The sequence below is a fragment of the Zootoca vivipara genome, chromosome 8 (assembly GCF_963506605.1).
Source record: "Zootoca vivipara chromosome 8, rZooViv1.1, whole genome shotgun sequence".
Lineage (NCBI taxonomy): Eukaryota > Metazoa > Chordata > Lepidosauria > Squamata > Lacertidae > Zootoca > Zootoca vivipara.
The window spans coordinates 45433541-45445578 of NC_083283.1; the positions used below are offsets into that span (position 1 = coordinate 45433541).

The 12038-nt window shown below is 41.5% G+C and overlaps 2 protein-coding genes across 12 annotated transcripts in view; both read right to left on the reverse strand.

Annotated features, from left to right (window-relative positions):
• GREB1L (GREB1 like retinoic acid receptor coactivator) overlaps nucleotides 1-12038 on the reverse strand; it is a 168113-nt gene that overhangs the window by 135288 nt on the left and 20787 nt on the right. For all 11 annotated transcript variants that reach the window (XM_035125273.2, XM_060277887.1, XM_060277884.1 and 8 more), the window contains exon 2: nucleotides 11001-11082. The gene's annotated coding sequence lies outside the window, so the exon portion shown is untranslated. The remainder of the gene's footprint in view (nucleotides 1-11000; nucleotides 11083-12038) is intronic.
• LOC132592550 (uncharacterized) overlaps nucleotides 1-12038 on the reverse strand; it is a 254823-nt gene that overhangs the window by 17483 nt on the left and 225302 nt on the right. The window lies entirely within an intron of this gene.

Here is a 12038-nt window from a genome sequence, read left to right on the forward strand (position 1 = left end):
TCTCTCTCTCCCACACACCCACACACCCTTTCCTTCCTTCCTTCCTTCCTTCCTTCCTTCCTTCCTTCCTTCCTTCCTTCCTTCCTTCTCTCTTCCCTCCCTCCTTTCTTCCCTCTCTCTTCCCCTCTCTTGCCCCCCCCCCCCAGTTTTGATCCTGGGTATGCCCCTGTCTACATATGTTAAGACAGAGTCAATAATTTTTCAGCTTCTCTTAAAAATGCTTAATATGAAGTATCCACCTCCCAATCTGCAATTATCAATAGGTATATCAGAGCATTCTGTTATTAGCTAACACACACTATTGCAGCATAAACGTTTCAAAAGTAATTACTACTTCACTCTGATTGCCTCCTGTAGGAAAAAAGACAAGGAAGACACAGGGCTTTTTTTTACCTTTTTCTACAAAAAGTACTATAGTTGATAAAAAGAGAATGCAACTGATTCATTACATCAGTTAACATTTGATTCCCTTTTTTGTTCTCATTCAAAAAAAGCACTGTTCAAATTGCCCTAATTTGAAAACAGTAACAGTAAGAGTAGGAAATACTTGACAATGAAGATGTGAAACCTCTAAAAACCAGTTACCTTAGTAACCATTAGAATGTAGAAGAATAAGAATACACCAACAGTCAGGACTTCATTTCAGATTCTATGGGGGTTTAGGCTAGAATACAGTCAGCTTTCATTAGCTTTTTGTTTTTCTCAGCAGGTCCTTGGACTTTGAAAGGAAACCTGAATGACAGCTAAGAGCAATTCCAGCCTTACTCTTGATTACCCATGCCAAATAGGACTGCTTTCTCCAGTGTAAACTTCCCAAGCAAACCACAGTGAGCTAGCCCTGAATGGTATTGTGAGTTATAGTCCTGAACCCCAAATCATAATCCATGTAGTTTAGTGCTCTCTCACATGTGGAATAAAATGGCATACTTTTGTAGATATACCAAGTTAACCTTTAACGAACAAAGGGTAAAAAAACTATTTAAAAAACCAAAAACTCTTTCTCACTCTCCACCCTTATAAATGGTGGAGGGGAACATGAAGCTTCACAACTATAAGCAACTACCGTATGTTTATTACCATTTTAGAGACCGGGAAGTAGAGACTAGTAGTAGAGGCTCAGAAAGCTTAAAGAAACCTGCCAATGTCACTCATGATCTGTGTCAGAAGCAGAAACAAAGTATGTTATAGAATAGATCGTGGTACTGTAATGTGGGAAAGTAGTGGCCAATTTTATTCTGTTTTGGGTATACTACTATTTATGGTAGAACGTTCTTTTTAAAAAAACAGAAACAAAACCTTATCTATGAGTTTCCACTTGATCCTAAGTATTTCTTCTTAGTCTTTTAAACTGAGCAGTAGGGAAAGTAAACTTTGGAAAGTTTAGAAATCTAGTACTTCCTTCTTCTTGATGAAGAACATAGTAACACAAACTATCTGGTTAGGATACAAGTAGGATAGCAAATGAAATATTTTTGTCAATTCTCCCAAATAAATACAAAACATCTGGGGGGCCGCAGTTTGGGGATGCCTGCTCAAGAGCATAACTTATTTGTTCTGCTTACATGAAGCAGAATAACTTGTCAACTAAAGCAGAGGGTTGGACTGGATGGCCCTTGTGGTCTCTTCCAATTCTATGATTCTATAAGGAAAGAAAACACCTTGAATATGCTGCTATCTACCATTAGAAAATAATAAAAAGAAAATTATGCTTATGAACAGCTCTCCTTGTTTAATGCTTAAAAATGTGCTCCTTCAAATAAGTATTGTATTTAACAGGGATCTCTCAGTTTCTTTTCTTAGCAGAAATGAGGTGGTTCAGTCTCTGAAGCTAATGAGATTTGGCCCTAGTCCAGGCATCCCCAAACTGCGGCCCTCCAGATGTTTTTGGCCTACAACTCCCATGATCCCTAGCTAACAGGGCCAGTGGTCAGGGATGATGGGAATTGTAGTCCAAAACATCTGGAGGGCCGAAGTTTGGGGGTGCCTGCCCTAGTCAGTACTGGGATATCTTATGAACATTGTTCAAGATTGTCCTGAACCATGCCATCTATGACTGTGGTGGACAACTGAATTTATTGAAGAGTTGAAAAATATAATGACAATCACTTAAATATTGGTGACTAGGCCATGCATACAGTAGTACACTCAACATGCCTCGACGCCATAGCTGCCAAGTTATCCCTTTTTTAAAAATATCCCTTATTTTCCCTTATGCTGAATAGGCTTCCTCGCGAGAAATGGGAAAACTTGGCAGCTATGCTCGACGCTGAAATAGAATGTAGATGCCATTTTGCTCATTTGGAGTGCTTGTACCTACAGACAAACTTGAATTAAGGCCAGAGCACAGATAAATTCAGGAGCATTTTCAATCTCCAGCTGTCACTTTTAAAGAAGTATAAAACAGCTAGCCTTATATAAATTATTTAAATACACTTCTAAAACCAAGATGTTGGAAATGCCAATGCATTCCACTTGTATTGTTTTGCAAATACTGTATACAAACTAAAACGATAATAAGTTGTAAAAGAAGAAGAAGAAAAGAACACCAATTGGCTCCCCTGCTTTTTTTTTTTTACACAAAGGCATCAGCGCTTACAGCTTCAGCACAATTATTCAATCAGTGATATTACCTCCTGTAACTCCAGAGTGTCTGTTATTACTATTAGTTAAACTACAGCTATCCAGTGTTAAAATACAGCTATCCAGTGTTTACAAATGATGGGATTCGGGAGGGAAGAGATGCCACCAGTGGTATTTGAGATTGTATATGGGCCCTAAAGAGAACCAATTGTTTGAGAGAGACAAAAGCCAATTCAATAGGAAGCCAACCATCTCAGGACAGATGGTCACTGATTCAGGTTTCATCCCTCCCCACAACAAAAATAAGCTTAGGAGGTATTTTCTGTTACTAAGCAACAAGCTGAAGAAGGCATAAGTCCTTTACTACATGTTATTTCCCCTGCTTCTTTCTGATTTAATGTAAGAAAACAATGTCATTCTCCAAAATGGCGAGTTTTAAAGAGGGGCTGAAATCAGCTCAGCTGTGAATGTTTCCACTAAAGCTGGTGTTTTAAATCTTGAAAGCACATGATTAAAGCGGTTAAAGTTACTAGCTTTAAAAAATCATGCTTTCCAAGCTTTGATCACTTAGCTCTTTAAAAATTATCTAGATCTCTCAGAGAGAGATCCTAACTCCCCCATTTCTTTTTTAAAAAGAAAGCAAAAGCAGCAATGCAATTCTCCTTTGCCACATAAGGAAATGATTAGATTCACATGTGCCTGGAACCTGCCAGAGTTCAAGGCTTTCTGCCTTATTTTTCCTAAGTGCTTCAGCCCCAGCCCACAACCTGACGTGCATTGCCTTTAAAAAAAACAAACACCCAGCAACATAAAACCATGACAATGTAAAGCTGCAACCATAAGGCCTGTTTTTGTCTGTGTGGTATCTATGCACATAAGTAGAACTACGGTACTGTATACCGGTATGCATGTCGAGAGACCTTGGGGAGAGGGGAGGGGAAAATACAGACTTTGACATAGGGAATTAACATAGACATCTCCCTCCAACAGTAATAAACGTCACAAAAAAGCTTGCAACCTCGCCTAGCAAGTTTACTTTTTTGCAAGGATTGCAAAGATTACAACATAGCCATCTCAACCAGCCTTCAAAACACTAGAAGATACTGCTAGATTATAAAGGCAACTCAGTTAATGAAAGTATCTTGATTAAAGAGGGGTGTAGTGGTGTGTGTGTGTGAGAGAGAGAGAGATTCTCCCACACCCTTTACCAGTATAATTGTATTATATTTGTGTTTAAGCTCCAGAACAAACAAACAAAAAACAAAAAGATTAGTATTCCTTTGCATCTTTCACATTTCTAATTTATTTAAGTAAAGCCAAAATGTCTCCAAAATGTCTGCAAGTTCCACCAATCAAGAATAAACAATGAAAAACCGGGGGGGGGGGAATGCAAGGAGGAGAGAGAGAGAAGATCTAACAGGGATTCGAAAATGCTATCAACATTTGTATCCCAGAGGGAAATCTGGTGAAGGACTGTCTTGGCTGTGGAGAAGGGGAAGAAAGAATGAAGGATGAGACAAGTTACAGGGAGGAGAGGGAAGGAGCCCTTTGGCTCAATTCAGATTAGGATCAAGAAAGAACAAACAGGTTTGTTTGACCCCCATTTCATGCAAGTGGGTTACCAGAGGCCTAGCTACAAAGAGACAGAGTTAAAATTATCCACACGAGTGACCTGCAATAAAACAAGATTTACAGTTATGATCTTCTTTACCCCAAAAAATGTGATGGAAAGATACTAACTTCCCAAGACAGTAGCTGATCATCTGTTTAAAGTAGGGGGCCCCTTGATCTGTTACGAACACATTCTTAAGCTGTTTTCACAAGGGATGCCAAATAGGTTTTGCACGTCCTGTTTCACCAACTCAATGCAGTACCTACAGTGTGCGCTTGAATTCAGTCCCCACAGTGTACATACACTTAAAAACAAAACAAAAAAGTAAAGAAGAAGAGGCCACCTTCTAACTCACATTAACAACATTTACACATTCCAGACGAAAAGGCGTCAGCAGCACTAGGTGGGAAAAAAGCCCTGTAGACTACAAAACATATGGTCAAATAAAAAAAGGAAGAGGGGGAAAGCTGTCCACAGCATGTGGTCTGCAAATGCTTTTGCTTGTGTGTCCATCACTGACTGTGCTGTGCCTTTCCCAAGAAGAACTCATCTGTTTGACTCCTAAGCTTTGGGACACACAGCCCCCATAGACTCCCTGATATGCCAAACTGAGCTAACAACCTTGACTAAAGAGTCCATTTCCACCAATCCTCACCCCCAAAGAAAACCAATACCAACTGGGAAAGAAGCCAGGTCCTGGTCTTCTTATTCTGCAATGATGTTGTCACTTAAAGCATTGCTACATTTGTCTCCTACGCCTACAATCAAATAGGCATGATGCAAGAAGAAAATTGGATGGGGAAAACAAAAACAGGCGCTACTATAGGCGATAACTTAGGAACAGGAGGAGCAAAATGGCAACAGGCAGTGCTTTTTCTGAGGGGATGCAGGGGTACACATACCCCTAAACATTTTGTGAATCTAAGTTTGGCCTCATTGAGGGGCAGTATTTCAATATGAGTAGGATAATGAGAATACCCCTAAATATGTTTTGGGGGGGGGAGCACTGGCAGCGGGCACCAGTAGAACCAATTGTGCGTAGACCATGCGTGTCTCATTTCTCCCTGTGATGCTAACCAAAATATAAAGCCGTATCAGAGGCCAGTATGGGTGCAGTCAGACATCAAGGTTTAGTCTCACTTTATTCTTCACTAGCCAGTACAGTACTGAAAATCATAGAACTGTAGATTTGGAGGGGACCCTGAGGATCATCTAGTTCAACTCCCTGCAATGCAGGAATATGCAGCTGTCCCATATGGGGATTGAACCTATGACCTTCCCCATTGCCAGCACCACACACTAACCAACTGAGCTATCCACTATTCTTCCAGAAAAAAATGGATGAAAACACCTCTGCCGAACAATTTTGCATTGCTTTAAATATATATTTTATCTATTTTTATGGTATGTCTGTAAATTGCCTTAAGACCTGGGTCACAACCACATCATACATTTAAAGCACATGGCTTCCCAAGAAGAATGCAGGGAACTGTAGTTTACCCCTCACAGAGCTACAAACAACAAACAAAAGTTCCCAGGCTTCTTTGAGGGTAGCCATGCACTTAAAATGTTTTAAAATGTATGGTGTTGATGTCACACACACACAAAGAGAGAGAGAGAGAGAGAGAGAGATTCAGAGCAACAATAGTCAGAACTCATCTGGACTACACACAGTACTGGGCACTGTGCTTTGAGGAGAAAGTATATTTGGGGGGGGGGAGAGAACCTCAGGCCCAGGAGCGAAATGAAGCCTCCTCATGACTATCTCTATAGCCCTCAGGACTGTCTCTAGGCCAAGCCCCCCCTTCCTCAGCCCCCCCTTCACTGCGCCTGATCTGTTCCCACCTTGAGTGCTTTTTCCTAGGTGGAATGTGTTCTTGAACTGTGATTATGCCCCTTGCTTGCCTGGGTGGATGATATATAGGGTGTGGGGGTGTATAAACCTCAGAGTTTCACATGCCTGGAATGTAGTCTTGCAAAGGTAAGAGTTGCATCCTTTGCTCTGTCCGCCTTTTGCCTCCGGCTGCCACTCTCCATTGGAATCCAACCACAAGGGATTGCAGCCCTCTGGCTCAAAAGGGCTCTCTACCCCAGAGGATGACAAATTGGAAAGGGTTCTGGGAAGGGCAATGAAGATGGTCAAAGGTATGGCAAACAAGGAAAGGTTGAAGTATATACTGTATTGAGTATGTTTCAGCTAGAAAACAGAATTTGTGAGGGGAGGTCTTTAGAGCACTCTACCTCAAAACATTTGACAGGCCGTGTATTCTCTGCTGCCCCAAAGGGAAGGACTACAACTAGGAAGAAAGTTACAGGAATGAAGATGCTGACTGACTGACTGGTAGGAGAAATGCCTTGATGCTAGGGCAGTTCAATAATGGAACTATTTACCTAGAGGCCAACCCTCACTAGTGGTATTTAAGCAGATGTTGAATACCCATCTTTTAGGGACTGGGACTCCCTAGCACTAGATTTCGGTCATCAACCATAGGGCTAGGCTACAAAGGCTGCCCCCGACTCTAGGATTCTATAATCAGTCTCATTTTAGCCCAGGAATTTATTTTTTATATTTATATCCTGCCTTTCAATGTCAAAGATATCTAGGATAAAATGCAACAAAACAAGCTAAAATGCAATTCTAAAAAATGATGGAAGAAATCCACAGCTTGACCACCAATCCCTTCTGTGCCTTTACTAATTGAAGTTTGTATAGTTCCAAGCAGACAGAAAGGGCAGGACAAGTCATGCACAGGTGGTAATGGTACTTTTGATGTACTGGGTGTGGCAACAAGTCGCTCTTTCTGGTGCATATATTCTAGGGTTCCAGAAATGGGACAAGCCCTCCGTCTCTCATGTGTGTGTGTGTGTGCGCACGCATGCACACATACATGTAGACTCACAGAGCTGAAGTGGCAAATAATACATGTACACATTGTTCACTATTGTACTCTACCCAAGGTTCACCCCCCACCATGAAAGCTAAATGAAACCTCCAGGTATAGAGTAGCATAACTCTGCATGCCAGCTCCTGGGGAGAAACAACAGAGCATAGCTGTCCTGGCTGTGAGTTTCCTGCAGGTCCAAGTGGCCCCTGGTAGAAATACACAATGCTGAACTAGATGGACCTTGGTCTGATCAAACAATAAAGTTCTCACTGAGGGTATTAGATGACTATTAAGAGAGACCACTCTTCTCATCAGTTGTCTGCAGTCAATGTGCACTGCTTTGGAATCTGATTTTTCCACATCGTTACACACCCACTTTTGCACACAGCAGCTGCAGCCTGCAGCAATGTACTTTGGCAAGTGCCAGTGAAATGAAGACGCTAAGCAAGCAACTCCTAACAGTTTATTGTCAAATAACAAAGCATTTAATGCAAAGTAAACCACTTTACTTCTTAAATAAACTATCTAAATAAACCCATGGTTATTTCAAAACAGCCAAATCCCAAAGAAGAACATCATGCAGAATAAACCTCAAATATGACAACATAGCCAAAGTAACAATGTGTTCAAATACTATGACTGGGTTCCTATACAGTACAGTACATTCCATAAAAGGTAAAGGGACCCCTGACCATTAGGTCCAGTCGTGACCGACTCTGGGGTTGCGCGCTCATCTCGCATTATTGGCCGAGGGAGCCGGTGTATAGCTTCCAGGTCATGTGGCCAGCATGACAAAGCTGCTTCTGGTGAACCAGAGCAGCACATGGAAACGCCGTTTACCTTCCTGCTGTAGCGGTTCCTATTTATCATGGAAACGCCATTTACCTTCCTGCTGTAGCGGTTCCTATTTATCTACTTGCATTTTGACGTGCTTTCGAACTGCTAGGTTGGCAGGAGCTGGGACCAAGCAACGGGAGCTCACCCTGTCACAGGGATTCGAACCACCGACCTTCTGATCAGCAAGCCCTAGGCTCAGTGGTTTAACCACAGCGCCACCTGGGTCTAAATTCCTCCAAGCACAGTGAGGCTTGCTCCTGAGTACACATGACCAAAGGCATAGCTTGGGGAGGAGAATGGGTGCCACATCGCAGGGAGCAGCACTTACCACAGGGCCTGCACCTTGCCTGAGCCACACATCTCTCCTGGGAGTGACACAGTGGCTCGGGCGCCTGCATGCTCTGCGCTGCCCAAAACGACAGCGTGGGGCTTGCATCTGCCCATTGCCTCCCCTCAGCCGCCCTACAGCTGAGGGGGAGTCTCTGCATTGTGCCCTGCCCGGGTCACCCTGCCCCATGGGCAGCTTGCTCTGCCCCCGGGCACAGTGCGCATGCATTGCCCCAGGCACCCAGGCAGCTAGCTATGCCGCTGCACATGCCTAGGTTCAGGCTGCATAAAAGTAATAAGTGAACTTTGCTTCACAAGCATTGACTGTCTTATGCAGTTGGTAAGGTAACCTGCAGATCAGTCTCCCCAATCTGGTGCCGTCTGGTGTTTTGGAGTACAACTCCCATCAGTCACAGCTGTTGTCCAAAACATCAGGAGGGCACCAGGTTGGGGGAGGCTGCTGTATCCACAGAGTATCCACCTGTTTCTTTGTGATCTGTAAGAGGCATTAGCACAGCACCCCACTAAGGATGGGCTAGCCACAGTGCACTTGTGGATTCCCGTATTCACATTTTATCGATTTTGATCTCAACTGTTGTTCATTTGGGAGGGGTTGGTCCCCTTCCTTAGTTAACCATCTACAACTATGTCTGAGAGTGGGAGGTAATTCTGCACTAAAAGAGAATACTCAGGTTGCTTCATTCTGCATTCTGAGTAGTACAATGGTACCCTGGTTTACGAACTTAATCCGTTCCGGAAGTCCGTTCTTAAACCAAAGCGTTCTTAAACCAAGGCATGCTTTCCCATAGCAGCAGGGGACTCAATTTACAAATGGAACATACTCAAAAGAAAGCGGAACATGTTCTGCTTCCAAGGCAAAGTTCACAAACCGAAACACCTACTTCTGAGTTTGCAGCATTCTTAATCCAAGTTGTTCATAAACTAAGCTGTTCTTAAACCAAGGTACCACTGTAGTAGAAACAGACCCTTTCCTGCTGGCTCTCCCAGTAACTGCACAGAAGGGAACTTTCACAATAAGACTATTTTCCTTCTCTTTCTATATGTTACTCCAGCCCACTTCCTGACTTCCTGTGTTTGATGATGCTGCGAGCAGCATAAAATGTCTTCTCACCACATCTGAATAGTTTCCAAGCCTCATGTCAACTTAAACGGGTGATTTCCCAAAACAACTCCAAGCACATACTCCTCCGCCAACTTTGATCTGCAGCAGCTGTGCAAATTGCAATTCAGCAAGTAGCATAGTAAATTTCAGTGAAGAATTACATTTAAAATGAGCTATAATCCTGACTCCACAGAAATATTATAGGGAATATGTAATCTAACCACTGGTTCACATTGCCTCCCACACATTGCAGCAGCACCAGATACAGCTGGAGGGGGGCAGGGGGCAGGGAGAAGCTGTCACACGTTTAAAACCACTATAAAAGAAAGTCATAATGAAAAAAATCAGTTTGGCAATGCTTTTATATCATCATATAATACAACTTCTTTCACATCCCCAAAATGGGACCTTCAAAGCAGCTGGCAATCATAAAAGACAGCAAACAAAGAAATATAAATAAATAAATAAAGCACAGCTAAAAACAAACCAGGAGCAATTATCACTCCAATCAACAAAGAGAGCATAGAAGTCATTAAATTTAAACTAATTCCTAAGAAGGCTCTACATTTAGAAACAAACAATGAACCAATACCCACATGGAAAGAAGCATCTTCACTTCTCATTGAAAGGCAAAAAGGAGATTAGTTGCCTCTCCAGGGATTCCCAAAGCCATGGTATCAGCACTGAAAAGGCCCTCTTGCATGCCCACTCACTGTGCCCCAGCTGGGGATGGGAGGGTCTTTGCTGCCAATTGAAGCATTTGGGCAAGTTCATATGACAAGAGACAGGGTTTTAAACAGCCTGGTCCCAACTCATTTAGGTCTTCTTAAAGGCCCCCATTTTTTAAGGTGAGAAACAGAACCAAAAGGCAAAGCAAAAAAACCTACAAACAGTAAATATGCTATCATGTCAACCAATTTATAGACTAAACCTAATGGCTATAATGCCTACGAGTGTTTATGGAAAAAAAAAATTCAAAAAAAGTTGAACCATATGATGAAAAATATATAAAAAAAGGATACAATTAAAAACAACAACTAAGGTTGTGCAACTTTTAAACAAAATCTATAGGAAACAGAAATTTCAGATTGCTAAAAAGATGAACTGTAAAATATAATAATAATGTAATCACAGCATGTGCAAAAAACATATACAGTGGAACCTCGGTTTATGAACACCTCGGTTTATGAATTTTCGGTTTATGAACGCCGCGGACCTATCTGGAACGGATTAATTCACTTTCCATTACTTTTAATGGGAAAGTTCGCTTCAGTTTATGAACGCTTCAGTTTATGAACAGACTTCCGGAACCAATTACACCCATGTTTCAGTTTATGAACGCTTCAGTTTAAGTACTCCGCGGACCCGTCTGGAACGGATTAATCCACTTTCCATTACTTTCAATGGGAAAGTTTGCTTCAGTTTATGAACGGTTACTCCGCGGACTGTCTGGAACGGATTAATCCACTTTCCATTACTTTCAATGGGAAAGTTCGCTTCAGTTTATGAACGCTTCAGTTTATGAACAGACTTTCGGAACCAATTGTGTTCATAAACCGAGGTACCACTGTAATGACATGAATAAGAAGGAAAAACTCAGCATAGCTCGTTAATTTTCTCAATATTTGTTGAATACCTGGAATCCCAGATGTGTTTCAGCTTGGTCTGCTTCTCTCAGTGGCATGTATTCCTGTACAGCAGTTCCTTATGCATAAGTTCTACATACAAAAATAAATAAATTGTTTTATTAAAAAATATAATGAACAAATTGACCATTTATCTTCACAATACTTAAAATAATAATGTGCTCATCATTTATCTTAAGATAGCTTGCAATGATTTGCAGAATCACTGGTTAAGAAAAGTATATTACAATCATATTAAAAAGAATCATTTTTTGTATACACACATATATAAACACACATTCACAACACACTCAGCAATATACAAACATGGAATTTGATAGGTCCTGTAAGATCATGCAAAGGTTCTGCTGAGGTTATTATACCTAACACAACATGCATACCTGATTTCACAATTGTAATCAGGTGTACAACTGCATTGCTTAGCCATTCCATGGCTTCTGAAAAAACTTACATTCACCTGTATTCTGTGAACATATATATTAATACAGCATAAAATCAACAATGGCAAGACATTTACTAACATTATTTTCAATAAGCATACATCTTCAGTTTCCTACATAACAAACATCCATTCTAATTTTTTTATTAAATCCATTTAGAACTATAGCATTTAATTCATAGACCCACCTGATTTACTTACTTTTTAATTGTGTAATGGTTTCCTTGAACCCCATGCTTTCTCAACACAGGTTCTCCAGCACTTTGAATTGATCCCAAATAAGAGTTAAAACCATAAGCACAAACCACAATTATAAATGTGTATTGTAATTGTGATATGGCCCTCACTCTCTGGATCATCCCCTTGTCGCGGTGAGTGGGTTTGCATGTTCCTATGACCCCTGTGAGCGAAGCCATCGGGAATCTCATACTCCCAGCAGGGTCACCCAAGGTGGTAAGGTCAAAGGGAAGGAGCTAGACAAAGAATGATCCAAGAAGTCCTCAACGGCAGAACAGGCGGGTGATAACAAGCGGTATGTTACAACGGCTGTGAAGGCAGATGAAGGCTGCAGCAGATAGGAATCTACTGG